This window comes from Onychomys torridus, chromosome 9, assembly GCF_903995425.1.
Source record: "Onychomys torridus chromosome 9, mOncTor1.1, whole genome shotgun sequence".
Lineage (NCBI taxonomy): Eukaryota > Metazoa > Chordata > Mammalia > Rodentia > Cricetidae > Onychomys > Onychomys torridus.
The window spans coordinates 104,355,254-104,369,857 of NC_050451.1; positions in this window are offsets into that span (position 1 = coordinate 104,355,254).

Consider the following 14,604-nt stretch of genomic DNA (forward strand, 5'->3'; position numbering starts at 1 on the left):
TCATGTTTAAGTATGCTGAAGTCATATTAAGAGTGTTATATGATTTGAGGGATGGGCTTATGCATTCATTTATTTATATTCATTATTGAGACTGGTTCTCATTCTATAGCTGAGGCTAGGCTCAAACATTTATTTCCTGACCTCAGCTTCCCAGTGTGGGGATTCCAAGAGGACACCAGCATATAAGATTTGGATTAATGTTAAGCTCATAGGATGCAAGTTTTGTTTTTTTTTATCTAGACAATCTACTCCCAGAGAAAATAAAAATTCTATAACAGAATAAAACAAAGATATTTCTCAACTGAAATGTAAGCAATAGATGTAAAAAGAACATTCATTTGTCCCAAGTTAAGATACAGAAATAGACGGATGGGTTATGGGTGGTCAGTGACACTTGACTTGAATCATCTTCCACAGTTTGTAATTAGTCCAGACTGCTTCAAACTGGGAGAGCTAACAGTAGAACAGGAGGTGTGTTACGTTATCTAAATGATAAGGAGACACAACTAAATCCAACATGGTTTTGAAGAGTTGAGAAATAGGGATTATCTCTGAGAAATAAGAAAATGAGACTAAACGTTGGGTGACTACGTGGACATCTATTTGTAACTACAGCATTTGACACCAGTAAAAGGAAATAAATATAGTTTATTTTTCCTGCAGTAACAACAATGACAGAACTATTCTAAGGAGCACATGCACCCATAGTTTCTACAAGGGTTGCCTGCATCCTTGTCACACATATTTAAACACGACAGTAGATTCTATGCTCATGATACTTAATACTTCCTCTTCCTCTGATAAAACATGGCTTTAATCATAAAAAAATCAATGCAACCAACTAAAGCATAATGTGAGCACTAGCTAATGTCTTAAGACTCGTTCTTGAAGAGGAATTTGTCACATAGACCTGATATTTTTTGTCCACTGTTTTAATTTATTCAAATTATTAGAGTTTTAGGGGTCTGAGAAGAGATAAAATCCAGGTTTTTACTAGGGCAGCTACCTTTAATACAGGTTTAAGATCCAATTTTTAGAATCACATTTATGACTTAATAACTGATGGCTAATTAGGATTAGATTATTAGATTATGGATATGAACATAGCTAAATATCTTCTCAGGGGAGGAGCCACATGAGCAATCTTCTTTGGGGAAAGAATCGCATAAGCAAGAGTGGACCACGATGTTGTCTTCTTTTTTTATTTTATATTTTTTATTAAGAAACTTTCTATTTATTTTACATACCAACCAAAGATCTCCTTCCCTCCTTCCTTCCACCCCCCCCCACAGCCTTACCCCACATCCCACCCCCATTCCTACCTCTTCCAGGGCAAGGTCTCGTGGGGAGTCAGCAGAGCCTGCTAACATTCAGTTGAGGGAGGTCCAAGTCCCTTCCCCTGCACCAAGGCTGTGTAAGGTGTTCCACCATAGGCATTGGGCTCCAAAAAGCCCGCTGATGCCCTAGAGACAGATCCTGATCCTCCTGCCAGGGGGCTCCTTAAGCAGATCAAGCTACACAACTGTCTGGCTGATGCAGAGGCCTAGTCCCATCTGATGGAGGAGGCTATAGAGTTCCCACTAGTTTGGTTGGTTGTCTCTGTAAGTTTCCCCATCATGCTCATAGAATCCCACTTCTCTCTCTTCAGCTGGACTACTGGAGCTCGGTCTGGTGCTTGGCTGTGGATCTCTGCATCTTTTCTTCTTCTCGAAGTGCTGTTGCTCTCCAGGTTCAGTAAGATCACAGAGTAGAAGAATCCTGGATAAAGCTTACGTTAGAATTACCTATACATTTTCTCCTTTCAAATTTTTATTGTATTTTCTTTACTGTGGGTGATAAATAAACAAACAAACAAATAGAAAGACAAACAGACAAATAAATAAATAAATTGTATTTACTTATAATGGGTATGTACATGCTACCACATGTCAGAGTGCATGTGTCACACAACACAAGAGTTGAAGTCAGAGAAAGCTGAAAGAAGTCTATTTTCTCCTACCACCATGAAGGTCATGGAGATTGGATTCAGGTTCCCACGAGTAGCAAGAAGTACCTTTACCTGCTGAGCCAACCCTTATGTATGTATTCCTTTGCCTGCTGAGCCAACCCTTATGTATGTATTCCTTTGCCTGCTGAGCCAACCCTTATGTATGTATTCCTTTGCCTGCTGAGCCAACCCTTATGTATGTATTCCTTTGCCTGCTGAGCCAACCCTTATGTATGTATTCCTTTACCTGCTGAGCCAACCCTTATATATATATTTTCTGTCCCCTTGTTACTCTCCTTTCTCATGCCTCAGGCTTCTCTCTTGTTACATAGTTATGCCTAATATGTGTTTCTATCCAGTGGAATGGCAGCAGATCAACATCAATATTGAACTGGAAAATGATGCTAATACAGTCTTCTATAAACAAATTATACAGATGTTGGATTCCAAAGGTTATCTGCTTGGGTTCAGTACCCAGCTCCACCATCCTCTTGTCTTCGTTCTCCACTTTCCAAGTTCTTCAGTTAAGATTATTATAGGCTCTTCAAAAATTACCACAAGCATGAAATGAAGTGATTTACTAAGTTCTTAGAGTAATGTCCAAAGCACAGGTGAAATGCATTAATATTGGTTTATTGCTGACCTCAATGAATAGCAATGGTCACTATATTCCTAGAACAGAAGTAGATGAGCAAGCTTTATAAAGAATATTGAGTAAAATAGTTCTTTACTGTGACAAGAAGAAAGACACTGTACAAGAAAGCATAGGTTTTGGTATATATATAATATTAAGCTCCTAGAGATTCATAGTCTAAAAATCACAAGAATTCACATATATCTGCATGCTTAAATAAGAGTTTACAATTATGTTCTATTCAGCCCTTACTTTAAAATATAACACTTATAAAATTATCATGCCAACTGGCATGACTCAGGCCAGTATACTCAAAAAATCACTTGGGAAATGCCATTTTAAAATTATAGTTGCCTCCTGAAACCTCTGTTTATCTTTGGTCTTTCTTTCTGCACCTTCCCAGAGAAGCCTTTTGGATATAGTTGTAGACAGCTGTGTGCTACTCAAGTACCTTCAAACTTTCCCCACTGGCTACAGGAAATGGATATTTCTTGTGTGACCTTATATCCAAAACAAAGTGCAGTGTGACACCCAGTTTCTGCTGAGCACAAAATGATGGTTTTCTTGAGTTTTTAAGAAACACCCCCGAGTGTCTGACTCCTCTTCAATCTGACCGGTACTGACCACACTAGTCAACATTGCTATTACTCTACTTTTCCGCTGCTCCTTGCACTCTCTATGAGAACTGACCTTTGTCTTTCCAGTGTCCAGCAACAACATTTTATTTTCTAAATCATAGATCAAGTATCCATAAAGGCCGGTTTTCCCCCTAGGAGCAAAAACCCCCTCGTATTCATAGTGCTGTGGTGGTATTTGGAGCTATGTATTAACGCTTTTCCTAACCTGTTACACATTACCTGAGCTTTCCTACTGTTATATGATAGGCCGGTGGAGGATAGAATCACCTCTTACAATTACTTTCTTTCAAAGATCACCCATGAAATTCAAATACCAAGGATATGAATAATGTTTAATACTTATTAAATTGATTGAATTATATTGACCACGGAAATACTTACTCAAATTTTTTGTCTTAAAACAAGACATTGAGATTAATTTTCAGATTTCTCTCTCACTTTATGATATAAATATAATTGACTTTTTCCAGTAAATGCTAAGAAAGTATAATTATGTGAGTGTGAAATCGACCCCACCCTTCCCTACACAGTCTTATGTATTAGAACACTTTGTTCCCTGCTGGTGATGTTATTTTGGGAAGCATATATCCATCCAGTCTCAGGATTGTTGAGTTATATTATAGTTCTAATTTTAATCTTTTGAAATACATTATAGCATCCCAAAATAAAAACATGCAAAAACAATAAAACTAGTCTATTTTCTTCTTTTGCCACCATGGGTTATTCTACATTCCCCTATTTATAAGAACTCCTGGGGTAAGTTTGGCCCCTTTCTAATCTAGTGTAAACTTTCTACCTGAAGTTCACTACCTCAGATATTAATCACATATACATCTTTAACACTCTTTGTCTTATAGACTACCAAACATTCAGATTCTGGGGCTTGAGTTATGGGTACATTTGATGGAACATTATTCAGTCCATCACAAGTTGTTTCAAGGTTTACTAATAATTTAAGCAATGTAAGTAGTTAAAAGGTAAAAGTAAAACAAAGCTAATTCTTGGGCATTGAAGTGTCTCACTGAGTTCTTCCCATTTTAAATGTGTAGTCTGTCACCCATATAGAAGAACAGGTGGTTTCTATGTAAGGTGTACAAATTACTTTCCCAGCAAGTGATGAACATTTAGGTTATTAATCAACTGCATTTTATGATCATTAAGTCCAATCATTAAATGATCCACATGATATTCAACAGGGAAATTTGTTTCATAAACCCATATATTAGATTTGCTTAAAATAAGTAAGCAGGCATACCTTCAGAAGAACATCGGACTGCTGAGTACTTCCTAGCCATTATCATTAGTCGATTTATCAGGAGGCTCATCATTATCAACATGTTTACAAGTAAAGTTGATCTGATTATGTGTATCCCTTCCTTGGGAAGCTTGCTTAATAATGGGAAGGAAATAGATCACACACAAGCTGCTCAAAATGCGTTCCCTGCAGCTACTGAGCAGAATCTGATGCCAGAAAGAGCACAATCAAGCAAACAAAGACAAAGTTGTGTTTGGAGAGCTCCATATATTAGGAGAAGTTCACCAGGAATTAATTATAAAAGTAAGTGTTCTGTATTGTGCTAAACAGCAGGGATTTGGCAGTGAGACTCATGGAGAGTCATGAAGGTCCTGTAGTCAAGGCAGTGGTAAGGAGATGGAGGAAACACACCAGTCAATTCCTTGCTGCAAGACAGAGGAGAGGTAGCTAGTATCCAAAAGAAGATGCAGAGCATAGAAATTAAGGAAAGGAGAAAATAAAATATGTGTTAGAATGTAACCTTTCATAATCGATGAAGGGTGAATGTGCCAGATTTTCTGCATTAACAAAAAAGAAATGGAAGAATAAGCAGAAACTTGGAAGAAGCAGAAAGGAATCATGCTATTCATGGAGACATGTGTACAGAAAGCAATGACATCACCAAACAAGGAAATCAAGCACAGAGGGGGCCTGAAAAGAGTTCAAGCACCAGACGGTGGTGGACCACACCTTTAATCCCAGCACTTGGGAGGCAGAGGCAGGGCCATCTCTATGAGTTCGAGGCCAGCCTGGTCTACAGAGTGAGATCTAGGACAGCTGACACACAGAAAAATCATCTCAAAAAAAAAAAAAAAAAAAGAGTTCAAGCTTGAAAAGTTGTCATCTGATGCTAATTTAGCCTCATGTGTAAGGTTCAACCACCACAAAAGAGAGAATAAACATACACACACATACACACACACACACACACACACACACACACACACACACAAACACACACCACAAGAAAGACAGAGAAAGAGACTGAGAGACAGCAAGGGACCAAAAGTGAGTCTGATTTTTTAAAAAATGATGCTTCACTAAAAAAATTTAGCAGCCACATTCTCTATATACCATAAGAAATTTAGAAATGCAACTCCACCATATATCATAGACATTTCTGAAGTATAAGTAGTTAATTAACTTCAGGACTGGATGCTATTATCTATAGAAGGCATTCTAAAATGATGGATCAGCTTTCAGAGTAAGTTCTCATAGACATTTTTGAATGAGCTTATAAAGTGCTTCTAATTCTTGTCACATGGTAAAAAGTACTTGATAGATATTAGCTAGTATCATTTAATTTTATTTATGAAATAGTAGCACTATTGGAACATTATTATTACTTTCAAAGATCATAATTCACTTACAGAAAATATTATGTTTAAAAACCAGTCACATAGTTTATGTCCAGTAAGAACCACCATAACAATTGTTTTCCCATCATTAACACATTTTTTAAAATGCAAAGAATATAAAAAAGTAATTTTTCCAGTGCTGTTTGGCCAATTCACCAAGCTAAAAGGAACCACATTGGATACTACAAGTGGAAATGGCTAAAATCTGAGTGGTCACATCTTGGACAGAGGACACAAAGACTATAGAGAACTAGAGGGTCAACTTCAATATTGTTTCTTCTAGAAATGCCAGGGAAGCTACACTATGATACTGGAACATTATGGCTGCAAAAACAAGATCTAAACAATGAAAACACCTTAGACATGCTCATGTGGAAGGGAAAAATCTCATTGAGTCTCTTTTCCTAGACAAAGATCCTCTGGAAACTAATGATTTCTAAGAAAGGGAGAATTAGTCTCCCCAGAGATGAAGCCTCTAATTGGTTATCCAATACCAATTTTTCAGCCCTGAAATTATATATACAAGTAAAACTAAAGAGAATCATCAACGTGTGTGTGTGTGTAATATATATATATATATATATATATATATATATGTGTGTGTGTGTGTGTGTGTGTGTGTGTGTGTGTATGTGTATATATGTGTGTGTGTGTGTGTGTGTGTGTGTGTGTGTGTGTGTGTGTATTGTATATATAAAGGAAAAAGAGGCCATGAATTTGAGAGGGTGTAAGAGGAGGCAGTATGGAATTATAAAGGACATGGGAGGGGTTGGAGGGAGCAAAGGGAAAGTGAAAAGGATGTAATTATATTTTAATTTTAATTAAAAATAAGTAAGGAAATGTGGTGGTTTGAAAAAAAAATGGTCTCCAAAAGGAAGTGGCACTATTAGGAGGTGTGGCTTTGTTGGAGTAGGCATGGCCAAGTAGAAGGAAGTATGCCACTGTAGGGGTGGGCCTTGAAGTTTCCTTTTTTTTTTGTTTTTGAGCTGAGGATCGAACCCAGGGCCTTGTGCTTACTAGGCAAGTGCTCTACCACTGAGCTAAATCCCCAATCCTTGAGGTCTCTTTTGCTCAAGCAATCTTCCATGTAGTAGACAGTTCACTTCCTGTTGTCTGAAGATCAAGATGTAGAACTCTCAGCTCCTTCTCTAGCACACGTCTGCCTGAATGCAGCCACTTCTCACCATGATGATAATGGACTAGGTCTCTTAAACTATAAGCCATCCAATTGAATGTTTTCCTTTATAAGAGTTGCCATTCTCTGGGGAAAAAAATGTTCACCAACCCTACATCTGACAAAGGGCTGATCTCCAAAATATGTAAAGAACTCAAAAAGCTAGACTTCAAAATGCTGAAATGAATTAAAACATGCGCTACAGAGCTTACCAGAAAATTCTCAATAGAAGAATCTCAAATGGCTGAAAGGCATTTAAAGAATTGCTCAACATCATTAGTCATCAGGGAAATGCAAATCAAAACAACTCTGAGATACCATCGTACACCTGTCAGAATAGCTAAGATCAAAAACACTGAAGACAGCTTATGCTGGAGAGGATGTGGAGCAAGGGGAACACTCCTCCACTGTTGGTGGGAATGCAAACTTATACAGCCACTCTGGAAATCAGTATGGCGGTTTCTCAGAAAATTGAGATTATGTCTTTTTTAAGACCCAGCTATAACACTCTTTGGCATATACCCAAGGAATGCCCAATCTTACCAAAAGGCCATATGCTCAACTATGTTCATATTAGCATTATTCATAATAGCAAGAACCTGGAAAAAACCTAGATGCCCCTCAACTGAAATAGATAAAGAAAATGTGGCATGTATACACAATGGAGTACTACTCAGCAGTAAAAAACAATGACATTTATAGGCAAATGGATGGAACTAGACAATATCATCTTGAGTGAGGTAACCCAGACTCAGAAGGACAAACATAATATGTACTCACTCATAAGTGGATACTATATGTGAGGGAAGGTATGGGCAGACAGCAACCCACAGGTCCAGAGAGGCTAGCTAGCAGGGAAAGACTCTAGAAGGGACACATGGATGGCCCACTGAATGAGAAGTGGATGAGATCTACATGAGTGGACTGGGAGTGCAGGGGTAGCAGAGGGTGATGAGAACATAGGGAAATGGAAGGGTCAAGCTGGAACAGGGACAGAGTGGGAGGGCAGGGAGGAAGATACCATGATAGATGAGGACATCATAGGAGTAGAAAGAGGCAGGGTGCTGGGGAGGCTCTCAGGAATCCACAAGGATGACCCCACCTTGGAGTACTGGCAGTGATCCAGAGGGTGCCTGGTCTGGTCTACTCTTATTATCAGTCTAGTAAATACCCTAACTGTCATCATAGAGCCTTTGTCCAGTGACTGATGGAGGCAGATGCAGAGATCCACAGCCAGGCGCCAGGCTGAATTCAACTGATGAGAGAAAGGAAGGATGATTCTGCAGGCAGAGGACATCAAGATCATGATGAGAAGACATGCAGAGATGACAGGCCACACTAGTAGAAGCCCGTGAACTGCAGACTAGTGGCCATGGAGCCCCCATGGGACTGGACTAGGCCCTCTGGATATGGAGGAGGGTTGTTGGGCTCAAACTGTTTGGGGGGCACCCAGGCAGGGGGATCAGGATCTGTCCCTGGTGCATGGGCAGGCTTTTGGGAGCCCGGTGCCTGTAGTGTGATGCCTTGAGCAGCCTTGGTACAGTGGGCAGGGGCTTGGACCTGCCTAGACTCAGTGTGCCAGGATCTGCTGACTCTCCATGGGAGACCTTGATTTGGGGAATATATGGATGTGGGATGGCTTGGGAGGGAGGAGGGAGGATCTGTGGGTGGTATGCAGAGTGAGTAGAAATTTTCTTAATAAAGAAAAATGAAAAGAAAAAAAAGAATTGCCATTCTCATGGTGTCTCTTCACAGCAATAGAAACCCTAAGACAGGAAGTAAATTAGAACTCAGCTTAAGAAAATATTTAAATAAATTTAATTATGTGGACAAAGAGGTAGACACTGTAGTTTCTGGACGACTCCATATTAATGAAAAAGGAAATCACTCAACTCTAAGAAACGATAACTAGAAAGTTGTATGGTGAGTGGCCTTCATAATCCTCACTCTTGTGGCCAGTCAAAATGGAGATGATTTTAAATATGTGGCATTTTTTATCAACATAAATGATAAACATTACTACAAAATATTTCTCACTCTCCTGAATAACAAGACCTATTCAAATAGTGTCTTAGGATGAAGAAGGAAAATTGTCCTCAGTGAAATTTAGACTTACGACCACACTGACCAATGTTAAAACAGTATATGAGTAACTAAACATAGAATATTTTTCATTAAAATAACTGGTTGATTAAAACAAAATTAATAGTAATATTTTCTGGAATTTGTAATGAGTATAATATTTCAAATGTGGGAGAGTGAGAGATATGCTTTGGAATAATTACATCACACATAATGTGACATATTTGAATGAAGAATGTAATAAAGATATGGCTCATGTACATATAGAGAAGCAAACATAATAATCACTAGAAATAAACAAAAAAAGTATAGAAAACAATACAAAAATGGAAATAAAATGAAATAATAACAACAAAATAATCAACTCCTCTACAAGAAGGAAGAACAGTAAAAACTGAACCAAACATCGTATGGGAGAGACTTCTCTACTGGTGCCATTATGTTAAAATATCTCAGACTGGGTCATCCGTAGAGAGCAAATATTTATTTGCCATATATCTGAAATATGTCCCATTTGCTATCACAGTGACAGCAGATGTAGTGTCCTTAGGGCTTTCCTTGACTTCCAAAATCAAACCACCTTATTCCACTCTAACATGGCAAGTGGGGGCAAAGTGACTGAAAGTTATGCTGTCACATGCTCAAAAGACAAAAGGAATAGGTATCTCTTCAGACTTTAGTTCCACACAGTTGGAATAATTCATCACATGCCAAGAAAGTTAAAGTTCACCATACACATTTTGTAAAGCACAAACTTTCAAGCCGAAGCAGGCACAGAAAAGAGCAGATGGAAGATTCAGACCATCCTCATCCCTGTGTATATTAAAGATGTGTTCCTTGTGTTTAAGTGAATAGCAGGCTTTAATTTAGAATTAAAATCAAGAATCAGTTACATACTGTACGCAAAGCAATATTATACATAGGAACATACAGACAGAACAGCAAAGAGAAACAGAAGAGTCTGCAGCTGTGTGGAGCAAGCCCTTCACATTAGTAGTTATTTTCTCATTAATGTGACAAGTTACCTAAAGAGAGCAGCTGAAGAAAGGCAGGGTTTGTTTAGGTTTATGGTCTGAGGGTATATTCTGTTCCATCACAATGGGGAAGATATGGTGTGAATGTGGATCTGTCATAGTGGGAGTATAAGTCCCCTAGTTACCCTGCATGCCTGGTTAGGAAGTCTAAAACGGCTGCTGCACCTCTGGCTTTTCCCCTCCCTTTCTTCCTCCTCCTCTTCCTCCTCTTCCTTCTCCTTCTCCTCCCTCCCTCCCTCCCTCCCTCCCTCCCTCCCTACCTGCTTCTCTCCCTCTCTCTACTCCTCCCTCTCTGTCTCTCTCTGTGTCTGTCTCTCTCTCTCCCTCCCTCCCTCCTTCCTTCCCTCCCTACCTCTACCCTCCCCTCTCTCTTATGTACACATACTCAGGGCATGTCTTCCAATTGATACTAAATCCCATAAATTTGACAATCAAAATTAACTATCTCAAACATCTTCTCTTATTCACTGATCAAATAGTTCACTTCTCTAAGAGACATAATAGTAAGATGACGCTACCAACCAACATAAAGTAATTAATGTCATAAAGTTCTGTTCCCAGCAGCAGCACAATACATGCTTGTTTCAAAAATGGGTTATATGCTAGGTTATTAAAGAAGTCAGGATGAATTTAGAAGAACTAAAACATTCAGACTACATTTTATGAAAAAAAAAATCAGATTAAGCCAGAAATTAAAACAAAAAGACATTTGGAAAAATTGTAAATTAACCAAAATAAATATAGGAAGAAATTATAAGATAGATCAGAAAATTTTTTTGGACTGAATGGAATTTAAGGCACTGTTGATTAAAACTGGAACCAGTAGATAAGGAAATGAACGGAGGAAACTGTATAAAAGCATGTGTTTCTATTGGACAAAAAGTGCCAATAGTTAATAAATGAGGCATCTACCTAAACAAGCTAGAAAATGAAAAACATGTGAAAACTGGAAGAAGCCAAAGTCAGGAAAACTTTCAAGACGACAGCACTTATCGATAACATAAAAACTATAAAGAGACCACTGAGCCCCACATTGCTCTTTTATCACAAGTAAATTATGTTGAAAATAAATGATATATAACAGTTAATGTTCTAGAGCTCAGTCTAAATAAATTAAAGCTGACTTTTCTCATAATCACCAATGAGACTTAGGTAGCTTAGTGAGGAAAAAAGGGTCTTAGATTAGGAGATTCAGGAAGGAAAATTAACATAATGATAGGGAAGGGTCACACTTTTCCCAAAGCTAAGGCAATATTGTACTGAACAATAGCTTGTGAACAGCCTGAAAAGATGGGTAACAAAAGAAAATGAAAGGAACTTAGAGCAGTGAAAGGTACGGTTAGAATGGAAGAATTCATTTTCAGCAATGGCAGTACATGAAAAATCCCAAGGAATACAGTTTAAAATATAACCAGGATTACTAAACACAGTTTAATCAGATCACTGGGCAAAAGATTATCGAAGAAAAATCAATAGTATTTCTTTCACTAAAAATTAACAGTTCAAAACCACAATCAAGAAAAATCTCCAGTTATGAAACAGTCAAAAACAGGGCCTGGAGAGGTGACTCAGAGGTTAAAAGGACTGTCTGCTTCTCCAGAGAACCTGAGTTCACTTCTCTGCAGCCACATGGCAGTCTACAACTCTAGTTTTAAGGGATCTAATTCCCTCTTCTGGCCTCCATGGGCACCAGATATGCATGTGGTACTCAAACACACATGAAGGCAAAATACTCAGGTACACATTTAGTCAAAGTACTTTTACTCACTAAGTAAAATAAGTTTCTTAAATCTTCAATAATCACTACAATCTGTATAACGTTGGAGGTTAGATATAGAGTAGGGACTATAGAGAGGAAAAGCCCTTCCTAGGAAGGGGACACAGAGTAGATAATTATGCACATGTGGGTGGGTGAGGGACTGAAATGAGAGACTAAAGCAGGGATGGAGAGGCAAGAGGGGGATAAAGGAGGGACAACTAAAACTAAGGATCATTTGAGAGGTTATATGGAAACCTAAATATCTACATCTATCTATCAATCTATCATCTATCTATCTATCTATCTATCTATCTATCTATCTATCATCTACCTATCTATCACCTACATACCTACCTATCTATCTATCATCTATCATCTGTCTATCTATCTGTGTCTAGGTATAGGCATTGATACAGATATGAAAGAAACCTAAATGGAATCACCAAATAATGGAGGAGACAAAGCTCCAATTAGACATTTCTTGACAGTAAGCGAAACCTTCTGTCAGGAATGAGTTACATCTATTAAAACTGTTGCTACAGGGACCTCATGAAGCCTACAAACAACCCAGGTTATTGCCAAAGCTGTTAGTTTCTCTCCACAAACTTTGGTAAGGCCCTGTTGCTGAAGACAACACCTACACAGCTCACTTAACAAGAAACTGAGCTGGTTTTTACCTAGAGCCCTCACCCCTATTGACTAGTGTCCATAATCCATAGTTCATGATGGGGAAATTAAACACCCATCCAGCTACAAACTCCCAAATATATGATGGTGACCTGCCTGCAAGATATGCTGATGAAATAGTGGCACAAAAGTTGTAGGAGTGACAAACCATTATCTGATTAGAATTAAGGCCCACTGCACAAGGTGGATCCCAGGCCTGACACTTCCTAGGTGGCCAAGAATCTAAGACTAGATAGGCCATAGAATTAGCGAAAAGCCAAATGCTATTGTTCTGCTATAGGAACATAGCAACAGAATGATTCCCAATGACAGTCTGCTATACTCACAGATCAGCATCTCAGCCATCATCAGAGAAGCATCCTCCTACAGTAGATGGAAACAATATAGAGACTCACAACCAGACAATGCGAAGACAGTGAAAGATCTACGAACACTCAGCCCTAAATGGGATGTTTCCACCAAATCCCTCCCTTTAGGGCTCAGGGAACTCTGTGGAAGATGAGGCAGAAAGGTTGTAAGAGTCAGTGAGGATGCAAAACACCAAGGAAACAAGACTTTTCAGACACAAAATGACTGATGCACATATGAACTCACAGAGACCATGGCAGCATGCACAGGGCCTACGCAGGGCTAAGCCAGAAGATGTCCCATTGATGAGAGTGGAAATAGACATATATCCCCATTCCTAACCCAGAAGCTAACTCCAACTGATAACCAACTACAAAGTAAAAATTAGTTTTCTACAATGGACTCTCCCTTGGTATTCAAATCATACTTAAAGAGAGGCCCCATGCCCAGCAGTAGATGGCCAACAGAAAATGAACTTAATGGTATTTCTAAAGTCTTTTTTTTTCCCTCATAATACTTTTTCTGGGCAGTGTTTGTTGTTTGTTTGTTTGTTTTTCTTTATAGAGCTTTGGCTTATCGGTTATGATTTCCAATTTGTTTTTTTGAGTTTTCTGTGTGTGTGAATGTGCGGGTCTTGGTGTCTTTAAATGTTTCTTGTATTTTTCTTTGGCATTTTTGTTTGTTTGCTTACTTATATTTTTATATTATTATTATTATATGTCTATTTGCTTTCTAATGAGAGAGAGAGAGAGAGAGATAGAGAGAGAGAGAGAGAGAGAGAGAGAGAGAGAGAGAGAGAGAAAGCATGAGAATTTGGATGGTTGAAGAAATAGGAAAGCCAGGGAGGAGTTGAGGAAAGAGAAATCATAGAATATATTGGATGAGAAATAATCCAGTTTCAAAAAAATCAAAAAATACTGTTGAAGATAAGATTTACTAAAAACATAAATGTTAAGATAGGCAACTTTGATTCTTAAAACATAAATGGTTTTTGTAACACAGTGTCAAGAAATAAAACACATTTTTAAATTCATGAAGCTTGTAGAAAAATGTCAATGTCCAAGGAAACATATAAGTAGAAAACTCAATGTCATGACACATTGGGAATCATTAAGGAAGTATGGTGGTTTGAATAGGAATAGACTCATGTGTTTGAATGCTTGACCAATAAAGAGGTGTGGCCTTGTTGAAGTAGATGTGACCTTATTGAAGTAGCTGTGGCCTTGTTGGAGGAAGTGTGTTACTGTGGAGGTAGACTTCGAGGTCTCATATATGCTCAAGTCACACTTAGTGTGACAGTTCACTTCCTGTTGCCTGTGGATCAAGATGTAAAACTCTCTGCTTCTTCTCCTGCACCATGTCTGCCTGCATGCTGCCATGCTTCTTGACATGACAATAACAGAATAAGCCTCTGAAACTTTAAGCCATCCCCAATTAAATGGTTTTCTTTAAAAAGTTGCTGTGGTCATGGTGTGTCTTCACAGCAATAGAAACCCTAAGACAGGAAGCATAATTCATAAACAACGAAGAACTGCCATAGACCTACTAGAAAACTGAAATTATAAAAAAAAATGAATCTGTACCTAATATGGACAAAGAAAAGTGACAA